The sequence below is a fragment of the Argiope bruennichi genome, chromosome 9, assembly GCF_947563725.1.
Source record: "Argiope bruennichi chromosome 9, qqArgBrue1.1, whole genome shotgun sequence".
Taxonomy (NCBI): Eukaryota; Metazoa; Arthropoda; class Arachnida; order Araneae; family Araneidae; genus Argiope; species Argiope bruennichi.
Genome location: NC_079159.1, coordinates 52,086,000 through 52,099,650, shown reverse-complemented (window position 1 = coordinate 52,099,650; position 13,651 = coordinate 52,086,000). Strand labels below are relative to the sequence as shown.

Below are 13,651 nucleotides of genomic sequence, written 5' to 3'. Positions count from 1 at the left end.
TTGTTTGTTTTCACTTCGGATGAAAATCTATTTGCAAATTAGTAAAGATTAATTTTAAAAAATCTTAATATTCATAACAATTCAAAGCTTGATATAAAAGAGATATATTTTTAGTTTTCTAGCAGATAGTTTCATTTGGAATAATCACAATTGTTTGTTATTGAAACCCACACAAACTCCATTCTTTTTTGAAATCGGGCCTTTTTTTGTCTGTATGACCTTGTTATTCTCTTCAAGTGCATTATTAAATGCCCCGGCCATATGTGTCAGGATGGCCGAGCGGTCTAAGGCGCCAGACTCAAGGGTAATCTTGCTCTGTTGCAGAGTTGAGTGTTCTGGTCCACGAATGTGGGCGTGGGTTCGAATCCCACTTCTGACATGATGATTTTTCTTTTGAGCTACGCAGAATAAACAATTAAATGACACTTTCGTGTCTTTTCTCGATCTTCTTAGAAGTTGTTTCTCTGATATTTTGTCTCAACTAATCTTTATTGAAAACCCTTTCCTCCAACATTTTCTAAATCCTCTATATCCATTTTCTATCTCTTCTATAAGGATATACGAGAAAAGTTGGAATGTAAAATAATACAAAGTATTGTTCAACACAATAGTGCAATAAGATTAAAGGCAAAAATACCTTTACGAAAGCCATACTTTCTTCCCAGCAATAAAAATAAGAGTAACCAATGGGGTTTGTCTCCCGAAAACTTTTTCGCATAGATTCTTATCTCACAGAGCGTCTTGCATGACACTGATGTAAAACAGTTACAAAATAGTAATTTTTGGCAGGAAATTGAGCATTTTTATGGTATGTAATCCTCTGCGAATTTTTTGACAATTACTCCCTGGCATGCAGTTAATAGTATCCAAAAATCAAAAATTTTGTTTTAGGCACTTTTTTCCCTGGCGATTGAAACAAAAATTTGACAAGACACTACACTTGTAGTCACAATATACCATACTAAATTTGTCATTTTAAGTCATTGCGTCTTTGAGCGTTTACATATTTCTGGAAGTACAGACCAACAGACGGTGAACCCTTTGTTTGATTTGGCTCAAATTTTTATAATTGTCTACACTATAGACGTTAAATAAATCTGTAAACCCAATTTAATCCATGTAACTCTTCTTGTTACCGTGTTAAATACAATTCAAACAGCCGGAGAGATAGACTTCGACTCAAAGAATTTTGCTCAAAATTTCATAGAAATCCACATATTTTTTATACAGATAATATGCCGAATTTCATCCGTCTAGCTCAAAGCCTTGTAGAATTATCTTTGTCATAGATAGATAGCGGATATTTATCAAAGATGTGTTTTTCAGACTCAGGGAGGTCAAAAACGTGGTGATTCGTCAATATCCTTAGTTTGAAATTCTTTGCCGATTACAATAATTTCTCTATACCACGTACACGAGAAAGTAAGAATGGTTTGTAACTATCATAAAATCCAAACACTTTTTTAAAGATATCAATTTCACTTCCGTATTATTTTTTCTAATGTTTGCAAGAATTTAAATTTATATAACCATTAGAAATGTTTTTATTTGTGTAATGAAACTGAATATAATTTCGATTTTCCATGAACCCATTGAAATGCATGATTTCACCCAAATTAATATTAAGATTTCTGTAAAACAAATTGCTTTGTATAGGTTTTAAAACAGAAATGGAATTTATATTTCCGTTCTTATTTCGAGTACATACACTTTTAATTTTCAAGCGCAGTGATTTGTAGTAGATTGATTCCATTGAATTATTATTTTTTATTTTTATCAAATTGTAATTTGACTTTTTTTATTGAAAAGATATAAAATGATAATTCATAAATTGTTAGATAAGAAATGATATTTTTATGAAAGGAATTGTTCACGCACCCGGAAAGACGCTTTCTTTATCATGAAAATGTAAGAATCATTATGAAAAGAGAGGTACCTCTAAGATTTGATCTGCGATCGCTGGACTCAGAATCCAGAGTGCGAACCATTTCACCTCGGAACCTCCGTCTTCCCATGCCGGGAATCGAACCCGGGCCGCCTGGGTGAAAGCCAGGAATCCTAACCACTAGACCACATGGGAGACTTGAAGTAATTTCACAGAGAATGCAAACTTTCAAGGATATATTTTTGAATTTGCATACTTTGTTAAAATACACCATCCGGCATTTTCTTTCAATAATAGTTTGGTCAAATATTCTAATAGCTAAATTGAAAGAGCTACAGGTTTTAACATTCGAATTCTTCTTTCTAAGTAATAAAATTAACATTTCGTATTATATCATTTGTAGCATCTCAACTAAGTAGATTTTCACTATTACGTTATAGCGGCAGTGTACTTTAATAAGATTTTTTGTTTCTTTGTTTTCTTTTTACCTGAATGCAAATTTAGTTTCCATTTGTTTGCAGAATTGTGTGTAAAAATAGAGATATATATATTGCATTCAGATTCCAGCTAAGTTGCATCGAGATATATTCCAGAAAAATACAAACAGAAAAAAAAAATACTTATAGTTGGAGAAGGAGGTGAGAAAGGGAACATGGAATAGCTAAACAGGATCCTTATATACAAAATAATTAGAGCAATAAAAGACCTTTACCCAATATTTTTTCCAATTTAAAATTCAAACTCCCAAACCAATTGTTTTTATAGAATGATGAATGATTTGCGTGCATTTAAAATTGGTTAACGTTAAAACAAATTGAAATTAGTGAGTAATAAACCAGAAAAGAAACTGTTTGTTGTGTTGGGGGAAAAGGCTAGAAATAATAAGAAAATTAAAATGGGAAAAGCGAATAAAATCCTACATTCAAACTCTGCAGCGGAAAAAGAACTGCCCCGGGTGAGGATCGAACTCACGACCTTCAGATTGCTCCTGAGAGAGATTATGAGACTGACGCGCTGCCTACTGCGCTACCGAGGCACCGACTATGCTCGTGAAAAGGGTTAAACGAAGCATTTACCATTTGGTTTTGAAAACGGTTTCATTTTGTGTGAGGTCAAAATATCTGTAATTATTTACATGCGCCAAACTTAACCTGTGGTTTAATTCAAACCGATCCTACAGTTTGGATCGAGAAATTCAAAAATTGATCCTTAGAACATTTTCACATAGTAAAGATATGCGATCTTAGCATATCAAACTATACCATTATTAATTAAACATAATAACTACTTCCAAGCACGCTTTGTCTGTAATATCTCTGAATTTTTGAAATTTCGTTTCCTTGAGTCTTGGAATTTTTGTATCACTTTTCACATGCAATGCGTTATATATATATATTTTATAAATGTGACTTTCTGTACTTATTTATTAAAACTTTTCGTGCTTTAATAGATGATATATATCAGAAAGTACAAAAGTTTTTTTTTTTTTAATGTCATAATTCAGGTACTACATTTGCTATGATATTAACAGACAGAAAAAATAAAATTTTTCATGCCTTAAAATTTAATAGGCATATTGCATCCAAAATATATGGCAAAATATACCCCTCTTTGAGATTAAGAGACGTTAGAAAGAATAAAGTTCATTAGTTGCTAATTTTAAGAGACTGTAAAAATAAAACTTTCTTTCTTGTTTGTTTTCACTTCGGATGAAAATCTATTTGCAAATTAGTAAAGATTAATTTTAAAAAATCTTAATATTCATAACAATTCAAAGCTTGATATAAAAGAGATATATTTTTAGTTTTCTAGCAGATAGTTTCATTTGGAATAATCACAATTGTTTGTTATTGAAACCCACACAAACTCCATTCTTTTTTGAAATCGGGCCTTTTTTTGTCTGTATGACCTTGTTATTCTCTTCAAGTGCATTATTAAATGCCCCGGCCATATGTGTCAGGATGGCCGAGCGGTCTAAGGCGCCAGACTCAAGGGTAATCTTGCTCTGTTGCAGAGTTGAGTGTTCTGGTCCACGAATGTGGGCGTGGGTTCGAATCCCACTTCTGACATGATGATTTTTCTTTTGAGCTACGCAGAATAAACAATTAAATGACACTTTCGTGTCTTTTCTCGATCTTCTTAGAAGTTGTTTCTCTGATATTTTGTCTCAACTAATCTTTATTGAAAACCCTTTCCTCCAACATTTTCTAAATCCTCTATATCCATTTTCTATCTCTTCTATAAGGATATACGAGAAAAGTTGGAATGTAAAATAATACAAAGTATTGTTCAACACAATAGTGCAATAAGATTAAAGGATTCGCAAAGGATTAAAGGATTAAAGATTCCCAGCAATAAAAATAAGAGTAACCAATGGGGTTTGTCTCCCGAAAACTTTTTCGCATAGATTCTTATCTCACAGAGCGTCTTGCATGACACTGATGTAAAACAGTTACAAAATAGTAATTTTTGGCAGGAAATTGAGCATTTTTATGGTATGTAATCCTCTGCGAATTTTTTGACAATTACTCCCTGGCATGCAGTTAATAGTATCCAAAAATCAAAAATTTTGTTTTAGGCACTTTTTTCCCTGGCGATTGAAACAAAAATTTGACAAGACACTACACTTGTAGTCACAATATACCATACTAAATTTGTCATTTTAAGTCATTGCGTCTTTGAGCGTTTACATATTTCTAGAAGTACAGACCAACAGACGGTGAACCCTTTGTTTGATTTGGCTCAAATTTTTATAATTGTCTGCACTATAGACGTTAAATAAATCTGTAAACCCAATTTAATCCATGTAACTCTTCTTGTTACCGTGATAAATACAATTCAAACAGCCGGAGAGATAGACTTCGACTCAAAGAATTTTGCTCAAAATTTCATAGAAATCCACATATTTTTTATACAGATAATATGCCGAATTTCATCCGTCTAGCTCAAAGCCTTGTAGAATTATCTTTGTCATAGATAGATAGCGGATATTTATCAAAGATGTGTTTTTCAGACTCAGGGAGGTCAAAAACGTGGTGATTCGTCAATATCCTTAGTTTGAAATTCTTTGCCGATTACAATAATTTCTCTATACCACGTACACGAGAAAGTAAGAATGGTTTGTAACTATCATAAAATCCAAACACTTTTTTAAAGATATCAATTTCACTTCCGTATTATTTTTTCTAATGTTTGCAAGAATTTAAATTTATATAACCATTAGAAATGTTTTTATTTGTGTGATGAAACTGAATATAATTTCGATTTTCCATGAACCCATTGAAATGCATGATTTCACCAAAATTAATATTAAGATTTCTGTAAAACAAATTGCTTTGTATAGGTTTTAAAACAGAAATGGAATTTATATTTCCGTTCTTATTTCGAGTACATACACTTTTAATTTTCAAGCGCAGTGATTTGTAGTAGATTGATTCCATTGAATTATTATTTTTTATTTTTATCAAATCGTAATTTGACTTTTTTTATTGAAAAGATATAAAATGATAATTCATAAATTGTTAGATAAGAAATGATATTTTTATGAAAGGAATTGTTCACGCACCCGGAAAGACGCTTTCTTTATCATGAAAATGTAAGAATCATTATGAAAAGGGAGGTACCACTAAGATTTGATCTGCGATCGCTGTACTCAGAATCCAGACTGCGAACCATTTCACCTCGGAACCTCCGTCTTCCCATGCCGGGAATCGAACCCGGGCCGCCTGGGTGAAAGCCAGGAATCCTAACCACTAGACCACATGGGAGACTTGAAGTAATTTCACAGAGAATGCAAACTTTCAAGGATATATTTTTGAATTTGCATACTTTGTTAAAATACACCATCCGGCATTTTCTTTCAATAATAGTTTGGTCAAATATTCTAATAGCTAAATTGAAAGAGCTACAGGTTTTAACATTCGAATTCTTCTTTCTAAGTAATAAAATTAACATTTCGTATTATATCATTTGTAGCATCTCAACTAAGTAGATTTTCACTATTACGTTATAGCGGCAGTGTACTTTAATAAGATTTTTTGTTTCTTTGTTTTCTTTTTACCTGAATGCAAATTTAGTTTCCATTTGTTTGCAGAATTGTGTGTAAAAATAGAGATATATATATTGCATTCAGATTCCAGCTAAGTTGCATCGAGATATATTCCAGAAAAATACAAACAGAAAAAAAAAATACTTATAGTTGGAGAAGGAGGTGAGAAAGGGAACATGGAATAGCTAAACAGGATCCTTATATACAAAATAATTAGAGCAATAAAAGACCTTTACCCAATATTTTTTCCAATTTAAAATTCAAACTCCCAAACCAATTGTTTTTATAGAATGATGAATGATTTGCGTGCATTTAAAATTGGTTAACGTTAAAACAAATTGAAATTAGTGAGTAATAAACCAGAAAAGAAACTGTTTGTTGTGTTGGGGGAAAAGGCTAGAAATAATAAGAAAATTAAAATGGGAAAAGCGAATAAAATCCTACATTCAAACTCTGCAGCGGAAAAAGAACTGCCCCGGGTGAGGATCGAACTCACGACCTTCAGATTGCTCCTGAGAGAGATTATGAGACTGACGCGCTGCCTACTGCGCTACCGAGGCACCGACTATGCTCGTGAAAAGGGTTAAACGAAGCATTTACCATTTGGTTTTGAAAACGGTTTCATTTTGTGTGAGGTCAAAATATCTGTAATTATTTACATGCGCCAAACTTAACCTGTGGTTTAATTCAAACCGATCCTACAGTTTGGATCGAGAAATTCAAAAATTGATCCTTAGAACATTTTCACATAGTAAAGATATGCGATCTTAGCATATCAAACTATACCATTATTAATTAAACATAATAACTACTTCCAAGCACGCTTTGTCTGTAATATCTCTGAATTTTTGAAATTTCGTTTCCTTGAGTCTTGGAATTTTTGTATCACTTTTCACATGCAATGCGTTATATATATATATTTTATAAATGTGACTTTCTGTACTTATTTATTAAAACTTTTCGTGCTTTAATAGATGATATATATCAGAAAGTACAAAAGTTTTTTTTTTTTTAATGTCATAATTCAGGTACTACATTTGCTATGATATTAACAGACAGAAAAAATAAAATTTTTCATGCCTTAAAATTTAATAGGCATATTGCATCCAAAATATATGGCAAAATATACCCCTCTTTGAGATTAAGAGACGTTAGAAAGAATAAAGTTCATTAGTTGCTAATTTTAAGAGACTGTAAAAATAAAACTTTCTTTCTTGTTTGTTTTCACTTCGGATGAAAATCTATTTGCAAATTAGTAAAGATTAATTTTAAAAAATCTTAATATTCATAACAATTCAAAGCTTGATATAAAAGAGATATATTTTTAGTTTTCTAGCAGATAGTTTCATTTGGAATAATCACAATTGTTTGTTATTGAAACCCACACAAACTCCATTCTTTTTTGAAATCGGGCCTTTTTTTGTCTGTATGACCTTGTTATTCTCTTCAAGTGCATTATTAAATGCCCCGGCCGTATGTGTCAGGATGGCCGAGCGGTCTAAGGCGCCAGACTCAAGGGTAATCTTGCTCTGTTGCAGAGTTGAGTGTTCTGGTCCACGAATGTGGGCGTGGGTTCGAATCCCACTTCTGACATGATGATTTTTCTTTTGAGCTACGCAGAATAAACAATTAAATGACACTTTCGTGTCTTTTCTCGATCTTCTTAGAAGTTGTTTCTCTGATATTTTGTCTCAACTAATCTTTATTGAAAACCCTTTCCTCCAACATTTTCTAAATCCTCTATATCCATTTTCTATCTCTTCTATAAGGATATACGAGAAAAGTTGGAATGTAAAATAATACAAAGTATTGTTCAACACAATAGTGCAATAAGATTAAAGGATTCGCAAAGGATTAAAGGATTAAAGATTCCCAGCAATAAAAATAAGAGTAACCAATGGGGTTTGTCTCCCGAAAACTTTTTCGCATAGATTCTTATCTCACAGAGCGTCTTGCATGACACTGATGTAAAACAGTTACAAAATAGTAATTTTTGGCAGGAAATTGAGCATTTTTATGGTATGTAATCCTCTGCGAATTTTTTGACAATTACTCCCTGGCATGCAGTTAATAGTATCCAAAAATCAAAAATTTTGTTTTAGGCACTTTTTTCCCTGGCGATTGAAACAAAAATTTGACAAGACACTACACTTGTAGTCACAATATACCATACTAAATTTGTCATTTTAAGTCATTGCGTCTTTGAGCGTTTACATATTTCTGGAAGTACAGACCAACAGACGGTGAACCCTTTGTTTGATTTGGCTCAAATTTTTATAATTGTCTGCACTATAGACGTTAAATAAATCTGTAAACCCAATTTAATCCATGTAACTCTTCTTGTTACCGTGATAAATACAATTCAAACAGCCGGAGAGATAGACTTCGACTCAAAGAATTTTGCTCAAAATTTCATAGAAATCCACATATTTTTTATACAGATAATATGCCGAATTTCATCCGTCTAGCTCAAAGCCTTGTAGAATTATCTTTGTCATAGATAGATAGCGGATATTTATCAAAGATGTGTTTTTCAGACTCAGGGAGGTCAAAAACGTGGTGATTCGTCAATATCCTTAGTTTGAAATTCTTTGCCGATTACAATAATTTCTCTATACCACGTACACGAGAAAGTAAGAATGGTTTGTAACTATCATAAAATCCAAACACTTTTTTAAAGATATCAATTTCACTTCCGTATTATTTTTTCTAATGTTTGCAAGAATTTAAATTTATATAACCATTAGAAATGTTTTTATTTGTGTGATGAAACTGAATATAATTTCGATTTTCCATGAACCCATTGAAATGCATGATTTCACCAAAATTAATATTAAGATTTCTGTAAAACAAATTGCTTTGTATAGGTTTTAAAACAGAAATGGAATTTATATTTCCGTTCTTATTTCGAGTACATACACTTTTAATTTTCAAGCGCAGTGATTTGTAGTAGATTGATTCCATTGAATTATTATTTTTTATTTTTATCAAATCGTAATTTGACTTTTTTTATTGAAAAGATATAAAATGATAATTCATAAATTGTTAGATAAGAAATGATATTTTTATGAAAGGAATTGTTCACGCACCCGGAAAGACGCTTTCTTTATCATGAAAATGTAAGAATCATTATGAAAAGGGAGGTACCACTAAGATTTGATCTGCGATCGCTGTACTCAGAATCCAGACTGCGAACCATTTCACCTCGGAACCTCCGTCTTCCCATGCCGGGAATCGAACCCGGGCCGCCTGGGTGAAAGCCAGGAATCCTAACCACTAGACCACATGGGAGACTTGAAGTAATTTCACAGAGAATGCAAACTTTCAAGGATATATTTTTGAATTTGCATACTTTGTTAAAATACACCATCCGGCATTTTCTTTCAATAATAGTTTGGTCAAATATTCTAATAGCTAAATTGAAAGAGCTACAGGTTTTAACATTCGAATTCTTCTTTCTAAGTAATAAAATTAACATTTCGTATTATATCATTTGTAGCATCTCAACTAAGTAGATTTTCACTATTACGTTATAGCGGCAGTGTACTTTAATAAGATTTTTTGTTTCTTTGTTTTCTTTTTACCTGAATGCAAATTTAGTTTCCATTTGTTTGCAGAATTGTGTGTAAAAATAGAGATATATATATTGCATTCAGATTCCAGCTAAGTTGCATCGAGATATATTCCAGAAAAATACAAACAGAAAAAAAAAATACTTATAGTTGGAGAAGGAGGTGAGAAAGGGAACATGGAATAGCTAAACAGGATCCTTATATACAAAATAATTAGAGCAATAAAAGACCTTTACCCAATATTTTTTCCAATTTAAAATTCAAACTCCCAAACCAATTGTTTTTATAGAATGATGAATGATTTGCGTGCATTTAAAATTGGTTAACGTTAAAACAAATTGAAATTAGTGAGTAATAAACCAGAAAAGAAACTGTTTGTTGTGTTGGGGGAAAAGGCTAGAAATAATAAGAAAATTAAAATGGGAAAAGCGAATAAAATCCTACATTCAAACTCTGCAGCGGAAAAAGAACTGCCCCGGGTGAGGATCGAACTCACGACCTTCAGATTGCTCCTGAGAGAGATTATGAGACTGACGCGCTGCCTACTGCGCTACCGAGGCACCGACTATGCTCGTGAAAAGGGTTAAACGAAGCATTTACCATTTGGTTTTGAAAACGGTTTCATTTTGTGTGAGGTCAAAATATCTGTAATTATTTACATGCGCCAAACTTAACCTGTGGTTTAATTCAAACCGATCCTACAGTTTGGATCGAGAAATTCAAAAATTGATCCTTAGAACATTTTCACATAGTAAAGATATGCGATCTTAGCATATCAAACTATACCATTATTAATTAAACATAATAACTACTTCCAAGCACGCTTTGTCTGTAATATCTCTGAATTTTTGAAATTTCGTTTCCTTGAGTCTTGGAATTTTTGTATCACTTTTCACATGCAATGCGTTATATATATATATTTTATAAATGTGACTTTCTGTACTTATTTATTAAAACTTTTCGTGCTTTAATAGATGATATATATCAGAAAGTACAAAAGTTTTTTTTTTTTTTAATGTCATAATTCAGGTACTACATTTGCTATGATATTAACAGACAGAAAAAATAAAATTTTTCATGCCTTAAAATTTAATAGGCATATTGCATCCAAAATATATGGCAAAATATACCCCTCTTTGAGATTAAGAGACGTTAGAAAGAATAAAGTTCATTAGTTGCTAATTTTAAGAGACTGTAAAAATAAAACTTTCTTTCTTGTTTGTTTTCACTTCGGATGAAAATCTATTTGCAAATTAGTAAAGATTAATTTTAAAAAATCTTAATATTCATAACAATTCAAAGCTTGATATAAAAGAGATATATTTTTAGTTTTCTAGCAGATAGTTTCATTTGGAATAATCACAATTGTTTGTTATTGAAACCCACACAAACTCCATTCTTTTTTGAAATCGGGCCTTTTTTTGTCTGTATGACCTTGTTATTCTCTTCAAGTGCATTATTAAATGCCCCGGCCGTATGTGTCAGGATGGCCGAGCGGTCTAAGGCGCCAGACTCAAGGGTAATCTTGCTCTGTTGCAGAGTTGAGTGTTCTGGTCCACGAATGTGGGCGTGGGTTCGAATCCCACTTCTGACATGATGATTTTTCTTTTGAGCTACGCAGAATAAACAATTAAATGACACTTTCGTGTCTTTTCTCGATCTTCTTAGAAGTTGTTTCTCTGATATTTTGTCTCAACTAATCTTTATTGAAAACCCTTTCCTCCAACATTTTCTAAATCCTCTATATCCATTTTCTATCTCTTCTATAAGGATATACGAGAAAAGTTGGAATGTAAAATAATACAAAGTATTGTTCAACACAATAGTGCAATAAGATTAAAGGATTCGCAAAGGATTAAAGGATTAAAGATTCCCAGCAATAAAAATAAGAGTAACCAATGGGGTTTGTCTCCCGAAAACTTTTTCGCATAGATTCTTATCTCACAGAGCGTCTTGCATGACACTGATGTAAAACAGTTACAAAATAGTAATTTTTGGCAGGAAATTGAGCATTTTTATGGTATGTAATCCTCTGCGAATTTTTTGACAATTACTCCCTGGCATGCAGTTAATAGTATCCAAAAATCAAAAATTTTGTTTTAGGCACTTTTTTCCCTGGCGATTGAAACAAAAATTTGACAAGACACTACACTTGTAGTCACAATATACCATACTAAATTTGTCATTTTAAGTCATTGCGTCTTTGAGCGTTTACATATTTCTGGAAGTACAGACCAACAGACGGTGAACCCTTTGTTTGATTTGGCTCAAATTTTTATAATTGTCTGCACTATAGACGTTAAATAAATCTGTAAACCCAATTTAATCCATGTAACTCTTCTTGTTACCGTGATAAATACAATTCAAACAGCCGGAGAGATAGACTTCGACTCAAAGAATTTTGCTCAAAATTTCATAGAAATCCACATATTTTTTATACAGATAATATGCCGAATTTCATCCGTCTAGCTCAAAGCCTTGTAGAATTATCTTTGTCATAGATAGATAGCGGATATTTATCAAAGATGTGTTTTTCAGACTCAGGGAGGTCAAAAACGTGGTGATTCGTCAATATCCTTAGTTTGAAATTCTTTGCCGATTACAATAATTTCTCTATACCACGTACACGAGAAAGTAAGAATGGTTTGTAACTATCATAAAATCCAAACACTTTTTTAAAGATATCAATTTCACTTCCGTATTATTTTTTCTAATGTTTGCAAGAATTTAAATTTATATAACCATTAGAAATGTTTTTATTTGTGTGATGAAACTGAATATAATTTCGATTTTCCATGAACCCATTGAAATGCATGATTTCACCAAAATTAATATTAAGATTTCTGTAAAACAAATTGCTTTGTATAGGTTTTAAAACAGAAATGGAATTTATATTTCCGTTCTTATTTCGAGTACATACACTTTTAATTTTCAAGCGCAGTGATTTGTAGTAGATTGATTCCATTGAATTATTATTTTTTATTTTTATCAAATCGTAATTTGACTTTATTTATTGAAAAGATATAAAATGATAATTCATAAATTGTTAGATAAGAAATGATATTTTTATGAAAGAAATTGTTCACGCACCCGGAAAGACGCTTTCTTTATCATGAAAATGTAAGAATCATTATGAAAAGGGAGGTACCACTAAGATTTGATCTGCGATCGCTGTACTCAGAATCCAGACTGCGAACCATTTCACCTCGGAACCTCCGTCTTCCCATGCCGGGAATCGAACCCGGGCCGCCTGGGTGAAAGCCAGGAATCCTAACCACTAGACCACATGGGAGACTTGAAGTAATTTCACAGAGAATGCAAACTTTCAAGGATATATTTTTGAATTTGCATACTTTGTTAAAATACACCATCCGGCATTTTCTTTCAATAATAGTTTGGTCAAATATTCTAATAGCTAAATTGAAAGAGCTACAGGTTTTAACATTCGAATTCTTCTTTCTAAGTAATAAAATTAACATTTCGTATTATATCATTTGTAGCATCTCAACTAAGTAGATTTTCACTATTACGTTATAGCGGCAGTGTACTTTAATAAGATTTTTTGTTTCTTTGTTTTCTTTTTACCTGAATGCAAATTTAGTTTCCATTTGTTTGCAGAATTGTGTGTAAAAATAGAGATATATATATTGCATTCAGATTCCAGCTAAGTTGCATCGAGATATATTCCAGAAAAATACAAACAGAAAAAAAAAATACTTATAGTTGGAGAAGGAGGTGAGAAAGGGAACATGGAATAGCTAAACAGGATCCTTATATACAAAATAATTAGAGCAATAAAAGACCTTTACCCAATATTTTTTCCAATTTAAAATTCAAACTCCCAAACCAATTGTTTTTATAGAATGATGAATGATTTGCGTGCATTTAAAATTGGTTAACGTTAAAACAAATTGAAATTAGTGAGTAATAAACCAGAAAAGAAACTGTTTGTTGTGTTGGGGGAAAAGGCTAGAAATAATAAGAAAATTAAAATGGGAAAAGCGAATAAAATCCTACATTCAAACTCTGCAGCGGAAAAAGAACTGCCCCGGGTGAGGATCGAACTCACGACCTTCAGATTGCTCCTGAGAGAGATTATGAGACTGACGCGCTGCCTACTGCGCTACCGAGGCACCGACTATGCTC

The 13,651-nt window shown here is 32.1% G+C and overlaps 12 non-coding genes across 12 annotated transcripts; 4 read left to right on the top strand and 8 right to left on the bottom strand.

The window, feature by feature from the left end:
- Positions 1-265: 265 nt before the first annotated feature.
- Positions 266-379, top strand: Trnal-caa (transfer RNA leucine (anticodon CAA)). Its single transcript has 2 exons — positions 266-303; positions 334-379. It is a non-coding gene; the product is annotated as a tRNA-Leu (tRNA).
- Positions 380-2,008: 1,629 nt separating this feature from the next.
- Positions 2,009-2,080, bottom strand: Trnae-uuc (transfer RNA glutamic acid (anticodon UUC)). Its single transcript has one exon. It is a non-coding gene; the product is annotated as a tRNA-Glu (tRNA).
- Positions 2,081-2,832: 752 nt separating this feature from the next.
- On the bottom strand, positions 2,833-2,921 carry Trnam-cau (transfer RNA methionine (anticodon CAU)). Its single transcript is given in 2 exon segments — positions 2,833-2,868; positions 2,885-2,921. It is a non-coding gene; the product is annotated as a tRNA-Met (tRNA).
- A 919-nt stretch (positions 2,922-3,840) lies between these two features.
- On the top strand, positions 3,841-3,954 carry Trnal-caa (transfer RNA leucine (anticodon CAA)). Its single transcript has 2 exons — positions 3,841-3,878; positions 3,909-3,954. It is a non-coding gene; the product is annotated as a tRNA-Leu (tRNA).
- A 1,626-nt stretch (positions 3,955-5,580) lies between these two features.
- Trnae-uuc (transfer RNA glutamic acid (anticodon UUC)) lies at positions 5,581-5,652 on the bottom strand. Its single transcript has one exon. It is a non-coding gene; the product is annotated as a tRNA-Glu (tRNA).
- A 752-nt stretch (positions 5,653-6,404) lies between these two features.
- Positions 6,405-6,493, bottom strand: Trnam-cau (transfer RNA methionine (anticodon CAU)). Its single transcript is given in 2 exon segments — positions 6,405-6,440; positions 6,457-6,493. It is a non-coding gene; the product is annotated as a tRNA-Met (tRNA).
- Positions 6,494-7,412: 919 nt separating this feature from the next.
- Positions 7,413-7,526, top strand: Trnal-caa (transfer RNA leucine (anticodon CAA)). The gene is made up of 2 exons: positions 7,413-7,450; positions 7,481-7,526. It is a non-coding gene; the product is annotated as a tRNA-Leu (tRNA).
- A 1,626-nt stretch (positions 7,527-9,152) lies between these two features.
- Positions 9,153-9,224, bottom strand: Trnae-uuc (transfer RNA glutamic acid (anticodon UUC)). Its single transcript has one exon. It is a non-coding gene; the product is annotated as a tRNA-Glu (tRNA).
- A 752-nt stretch (positions 9,225-9,976) lies between these two features.
- Positions 9,977-10,065, bottom strand: Trnam-cau (transfer RNA methionine (anticodon CAU)). Its single transcript is given in 2 exon segments — positions 9,977-10,012; positions 10,029-10,065. It is a non-coding gene; the product is annotated as a tRNA-Met (tRNA).
- Positions 10,066-10,985: 920 nt separating this feature from the next.
- Positions 10,986-11,099, top strand: Trnal-caa (transfer RNA leucine (anticodon CAA)). Its single transcript has 2 exons — positions 10,986-11,023; positions 11,054-11,099. It is a non-coding gene; the product is annotated as a tRNA-Leu (tRNA).
- Positions 11,100-12,725: 1,626 nt separating this feature from the next.
- Trnae-uuc (transfer RNA glutamic acid (anticodon UUC)) lies at positions 12,726-12,797 on the bottom strand. Its single transcript has one exon. It is a non-coding gene; the product is annotated as a tRNA-Glu (tRNA).
- Positions 12,798-13,549: 752 nt separating this feature from the next.
- Trnam-cau (transfer RNA methionine (anticodon CAU)) lies at positions 13,550-13,638 on the bottom strand. The gene is given in 2 exon segments: positions 13,550-13,585; positions 13,602-13,638. It is a non-coding gene; the product is annotated as a tRNA-Met (tRNA).
- Positions 13,639-13,651: the final 13 nt, after the last annotated feature.